At 43.7% G+C, this 6,801-nt stretch overlaps 1 pseudogene; it reads right to left on the reverse strand.

Annotated features, from left to right (window-relative positions):
• Positions 1–534: 534 nt before the first annotated feature.
• On the reverse strand, positions 535–3,009 carry LOC113194163 (transcription factor Sp2-like; annotated as a pseudogene).
• Between the last annotated feature and the right edge of the window lie 3,792 nt (positions 3,010–6,801).

Genomic DNA, 6,801 nt, shown 5'->3' on the forward strand with positions numbered 1-6,801 from the left:
TAAGAAATTGGAGTGTCTGGAGGAGCACCCTGACAGGGCTGGGCAGTGGTGTGGAGGCACCTCCTGAGCCTCTGCAGAGGTGGGTGCCAATGGGGAGTTGGGTGCAGGGCCTATGGGCATCCTTAGTGGTTGTGTTTGGGGGCAGAGAGGCATAGGAGTTGGGGTGGGCCAGGCAGGATGGGACTCCCACAGTGCTGGAAGTGTTGGGGGTAGGGAGTGAGGATGAGAGGGGAGCTCAGATTTGCTCCTTGATGGAACAAAATGCATGTTTTTCTTTGAAAATAAGGGTTCCCATGCATCCTGGTTTAGAACGTCTCATTGGGCATGGCCAGTGTCCATGGTCTAGACAGGCTGGGAGCTAGTGATGAAAAGGGAAGGACCGGTTGGAGCCGGGCTTAGGAGAAGGAGAGCATAGTGAGCAGAGTCCCTTCCTATGGGTCTGCAGCCACATATCAGGAGTAGGGCTAAAGGCAGCCATGGGCACCTATCTGCCAGGGGCCCAGGTAGGACAGATAAAGGATTGCAGCTTCTGTCTCAGTTGGCCTTATAAGTTCTTTGGGACAGGTGGATCTTGTAATGCTTGGCAAGGTAGTCACTTTTCATGAAGCTTTTCTGACCCTGGGTGCACTCAAAACTGTTTGTCTTCTGTGTGGATGAGAGTGTACCTCTGGAGCTTGTCTCTCCATGTGAACTTCTTTCCATAGAAGAACTATTTGCAGAGCAAGAGCAGCTTTCTGGTGTGTAGTTGCCCGTGGGCCTGCAGCAGGGATGCTTTCAGAAAAGTCTTGCCACAGTCAGGGATATGGACACATGCTTTTTCTGGCCCTGTCTCCAGACCTCTTCTCCCCATCTTTGCAATTGGGACTCATGTAGGCCATATAGCACTTCTCCCCAGGTGGGGCATCTCTGGCTAGGACCTCCTCCATCTGCAGCTGGATCTAGTTGGGGCTTAGCTCACTGATGGTCAAGTTGTTTCCAGAAACATTCTGCACTTATAATTGCTGCTGTCTGGCTAGTGTTGGTGATGGTGACAGCATGCCCTGGACTTGGACTTGGTTAATATTGATGGTCTGCATTGCCTGGGCAGCTGCTGTGGTGTGTTCAGAATGATGACTCTCCCAACAGGCTCAATCTGTAGTAGGGATTCTCTTTTGGGAGAATTGAATCCAACTGTTTTCTGCTGGTCCCATTCAGCTAGGGAGCTTGGTGTGCAGGGCTGCTACATATGGTTGTTGAGGTGGATGCAGCTATTGCTAAGAGGCTATCCTGAACAAGAACTGACTGTACCTTTACCGGAAGGTGTGCAAGTGGCAACCCTGAGTAGGCGCTGACTCTGCAGTCTGAATCTGAAAATTCTGGGAGGGTTTTTGCCTGATGGTGGGAGGGCAGTGGGTGCAGTCTGCACTCCCTGCAGAGTCTCTTGGAGGATCTGCACCATCTCCTGCTGCTCTGCCTTTGGGGGCACCATCTAGACCATAGCTGACTGCCTGCCTTCCCAGAGCTCTGAACAATCAGGTTGTTTTCTTCCTGGTGACGTTGTCTGCCCTGGTCTCAATCATGGTCTTGATTAACACCATCTCCATTTGCTCAGCCACAACCTCAGACAGTTGGGAGGCAGGAAGACTCTTCTTTCCTGGCTTTCTTGTTAGTCTAAGACAGTGACAGGAGGGGAGGGGATCTTTTGGTAGAGGAGCTGAGTGGTGGCTCCAGCGTCACTGGCATTCACAGGTTGTTGATGGGCAGGGTGAGCATCATTTTACCATCCCTCTCTGTCAGCTTCACCAAGTTGGCCAGATTCTACACAGGATTGATGACTGTACTCAACTTTTGGATGGGGGTTGGCTTGATGAGGAACAGGCTTGTGACTGGATATCTAACAGGGTGGTGATGGCTTGATTTGTACCAGGAATGAGATTGGGTTGGTGAGATTGGGCTGTACCTGGATAGCCTGGGATTTGCTTTCCTGAATCTGAGGGACTGCCTGGTACTAGATATTGGCATTTGATCAGGTTCCTTTATTGATCATGGTGGGGTTCTGGATAACAAACACCAGCTGTTCTCCAGGAAGGAAGCACTAAGTTGTGACCTCTGAATCTGAGGTATATTTCCTTTGGAGGACAAGATGCCAAAGCTATTCTTGCCAGGACCAAAAAGGAGAGGAGCAGGTTTGACAGGGACCAGTTTTCTTGGCATGGGTTGGGGGAAGATGGGGAGGAGAAGGCCCTACAGAAGCTTCAAGAGCTGGAGGGACACTTTTGCTATATGTTGCAGCAAACAGGGTCAAGAGAGAGGGCTGGACCGTGGACCCCTGGACTGCTCTGATGCTGAATGCCCTTAACTGTCCACCCTCCACCTGATAGAGAATAAGGACTTTGGGTGATTTCCCCAACTTCACCCTCTTTCAGCAGGAAGCAGCTTGGAGATATCATAGTCCATTTTTCAATAGAAATGAAATATAGAATTGACAGTGGGGAAATATAACAGTGGTCCACCTTATGCTTTAAATATAGCCTTTGCTGCTCTGCCACTGCAATTTATTTTTTAAGTGGACACGTTTCTTTCTCTTTCCCTGCTCCTCCCTAATCTCTCTCCCTCCCTCATCTCAAGGCAACAGGATTATCTTTCTTCGTAACCCTAGGCAGAGTTATCTGTCCTTGAGTATAAACCCACCATAGGAAGGAAGTAATCCAGACTTTGGGGATGGTACCAGAAGATCTTGGAAAGGACTATCTCCCAAATTAAAAAGTGAATTACAACTCCAGAGAACCCATGGAATGTAGCCTTTGAATCACTTCTTTAATAGCCCTCCGTTCCTGCTGATGGGCAGAATCACAACCTCTGGGACAGGAGTCCCCTGTGTTTCTCCTTTGCTAGCAAAGCAATAAATCTTCTTTTTACTTTTTCTCAAAGGGGGGTGGGGTGGGGGAATAGCTAGGAGTCCTGGTTAGTGGCAGCTTGGAGCTCCAGGTTGTCCCTGGGATTGACTGCAGAAGGGTCAGCCGTGTTCATTGTGGGTGACTAATTATAACATCTTCCTCCCTGGCCTCTTCCACCACTGAAAGCCTCTCTTTGTGGCTGAGTGTTAGTGCTTGCCTAGTATGTGTGAGGTCCTGGGTTCAGTTCTCAGCACTACCAAAACAACACAAAAACTCAACTGTATTTCTTAAGAGGGATAATACAGGGTTAGGGTTGTAGCTCTGTGAGTCACTGGGTTCTATCCTCAGCACCACATAAAAATAAATAGATAAAATAAAGATATTGTATCCATCTAGAACTAAAAATATTGTTTTAAAGAAAGAGGGACAATAAAACCCATTTTTACTGTTCCTGTATAGAAAGATATGGTTCTGAGAATGTAATCCAGTCAATAAGAACAGTATAGCAATCTCCACAGTCTCAGCCAAGTCTTACTGCAACTAAGGAAGGGTCAGAGAGAACTAGGCTTCTTTTTTTCCCAGCAAAGCAGATAGGGCACAATCTGTTATCCAAGGGAGGGGAAAGGAACTAATGGCACTCTGAATAATACTGTGAAGCTCTGAGAGTGCTGGAGATGAAATTAAGAAATGTCCTTCCCTCTAAATTATGAGTCTTATGTATGTCTCACTTAAAAGTTCATTGTTTTGGTCACTTGTTTATTTATTCAAGAACATTTATTATGTACTGAGAATGGATTTCAGTCTCCATTTGTCCCATTGGCCAGATACACAACCATATGCAGTGGCCCTGGGTAAGGAGCAAATCACCTGAAGGTGACATTGGAGCAAATATCTGAAGGAAGAGTCAACCTCATGGCTAACTGGAGTAGAACATTCTAAGGAGAGAGAATAGCAAGTATAAAGGTCCTGAGATAGACATAATTGAGGAAATAATAATAATGCTAAAACTCTTATGGCTATAATGAAGTGAAGGAGAATAGTGCGTAATGAGGTAAAAATGCTAAGTGGGAATGTAGACAGTGTGGTGTCTTGTAGGCCATTGCAAGAACTTTAGCTTTACTTTGAATGAGATAAATTGACTTCGTTTTTAAAGAGATTTCTTCTCCTACCTAGGAATAAGTTGCAGTAGGAGTAAGTAAGACCAGAAAGGCAAGAAACAATATTTTGGATTGTTCTGGATCACAGTGGCAGCAGAAAAGGCAGTGAGAAGTGAGTGGTTCTGATATTTTCAAGCAGAACTGATAGGATTTTGCTACCAAATTGGAAGTAAGAGATGATTGAGAGGAGTCCAAGATGACCCCAGTAATTCTGGCCTGGGAGATTGGAAAAATGAAGTTTGCCCATTTACTGAGACCGGGGAAGATATCTCAGTGGGAGGGGAAAGTATGCAGAAAAGATCAGCATTTGGATTTTGGACCTGTTAAGTTTGAGTCATACAAATGGAGAAGGGCAGTTAATTAGATTTATAAGTCTGGATTCCAGAAAAGAGATACAGCTGGAGACATGATTATGGGAGTTGGAAGCACATGGTTGGAACCAAAGCCCATGGGACTAGAGGCTATCCCAAGGGAATGAGTGTAGTTGGAGAAGTGGAAAGAGCCCTTCTGGCCTTCTTGCTAAACTATGCGGAGCTCATTCTTGCTTTAGGGACTTTGCCAAGAATATTCTTCCTCTAGACCTTCCCAAGGCTTGCTCCCTCACTTCAATCACACCTCCCTCAAATCAAAAGATCTCCTTGACCACCCAATCTAAATGGCATCCCTTCTCCTTATACCCACCAATCATTCTGTGTCCCCTACTTTTCCAATTTCCTAAAATCACACCTTCATTTGTTTACTTATTTATAATTTATCTTTTCCATAAGGTTAGGACTTTCTTTTCTTCTTCTTCTTCTTCTTCTTCTTCTTTTTAATATATATGTTTTAACCAGGCATGATGGCCAGGCCTGTAATCCCAAGTTTGAGGCCAGCCTCAGCAGCAGCTTAGCCAGATTCTATATCAAAATAATTTTTGAAAGGGCTGGGGATGTAATTCTGTAGTAGAGTGCCTGAGGATTCAATATTGCCCTAGTAGAGACAGAAGGAAAAGGGAAAGGAAAGAAAGAAGGAAGGAAAAAAAATATATATATATATATATGAATACACACATATACACACACACACACACACACACACACACATTTTAAGTGTTTGGGTTTTCCAAGAAGCAGACCTTAGGCAAAAATTTGCTTGTGAATGTTTATATGGAATATGATTAAAGGAGATACCAGTAAGAGAATGGGGAAGTGAGACAGATAAGTCAGTCAATAAAGGATAACTTGTCAAGCAAATTACCATTGTAGTTAACTAGGGCTCTGTCCTGCAGGAAAACACTGGGCCTGAAAGAATATACTGTGAGGGGTATCGTTGCTGAGATATTAGTAAAAAATGGTTCCCTCTCTGAATCTGTGGTTTTGCTTTCTGTGGTTTTACGTACCAGTGGTCAACTGTGGTTAAAAATCATTAAATGGAAAATTCTAGAAAAAAAAAACAATTTGTAAGTTTTAAATTTTTTATTGTTTTAAATAGCATGAAATCTCACTCCATCCTGCCTGGGATGTGAATCCAGCTCACTCTATATGTGCCACTTGCCCACCACTTAGTAACTGTCTTGCCTATCTGATTGACTATGAAGATATTGGATTGCTTGTGTTCAATTAACTATTATTTTACTTAATGATGGCTCCAAAGCACAAAAGTAGTGATACTGCTAATTTTATTACAATATATTGTTATAATTATTCTATTTTACTGTCATTGTTTATCACTGCACCTAATTTATAAATTAAATGTTATCATAGGTAAGTATGTGTAGGGGAAAAAAACACAGTATGAATAGAGTTTGCTATTATTCATGATTTTAGGAATCCACTGTGGGTTTTGGAATGTTTACCACAAATAAAGGGTAGTACTGTGTCAACTCCTATTGGTCACCAATTGAGGGTTGTTTTTAGGGTGTATTAATTCTTTCCTGATGAGTCGACTTGCTCACAGGCAGGCTGTGTTCTGACTTCTGAAGAGAGTCAACATGCAAAGAGATGTAGATACTTATAATTAGAAGTGGGATGGAGTGCAGTACAATGGTAAGGACCAAAGGTATATTGTGGTGGGGGCACAACACCATCTCCCACATCATTCTATCCCCAGTACCTAGAACTATGCCTGGTATGTAGTGGGTTACTCAATAAATCCATGCACCTTTCAATTAACATTGTTCACATGAATCTCATAGGTGTTTTCTGGAGGGAAAATCATATTTGGTACTCAGATCTTAAGTTCTCCTGACCCACATAGTAATTTTCTTTAATTTTCCCAATCCTTAGTAGAGTTGAATACTACACTCATGGGCAAACTTGTTTGATGGTGATGTGGACACTGAAGGAGCAGAATCTGTGGGAGGCACATGTCCAGGAATCCCAGGCAGAGATTAAGAGCAGAGTAGAGTGGAGGAGATGGGCCGGACTAGAGCTGGGAGGAGCACAAGCAGAGCAGACAACTCAGGGAAATAGCATCAGATGGAGTTTGGAAGAACTTCTGCTTTTCCAATAGCTACTATGTGAAGCTAACTCTTGGATGACTGTTCAGGAGGGAATTTTTCCCTCCCTGATTTGAAAAGGCACCCATATATCAAACATTAAATTCCAGTGTATCCTTGCACCTATTTCTGAATTCTACTCTGAGGGGATCGTTCTGTCTGTTCTTCTGACATTTCAGAAACACAGTTTGACTTCTTTTCAAGTCATCTGTTTTTTTTCCTGCTTGAAAGCTTATAGGATTATTTCCTCTGTATTTATGTTTGCCTATGTTGGGAAGCGACCCTCAGCTGT

This window comes from Urocitellus parryii, chromosome 12 (genome assembly GCF_045843805.1).
Source record: "Urocitellus parryii isolate mUroPar1 chromosome 12, mUroPar1.hap1, whole genome shotgun sequence".
Classification (NCBI taxonomy): domain Eukaryota; kingdom Metazoa; phylum Chordata; class Mammalia; order Rodentia; family Sciuridae; genus Urocitellus; species Urocitellus parryii.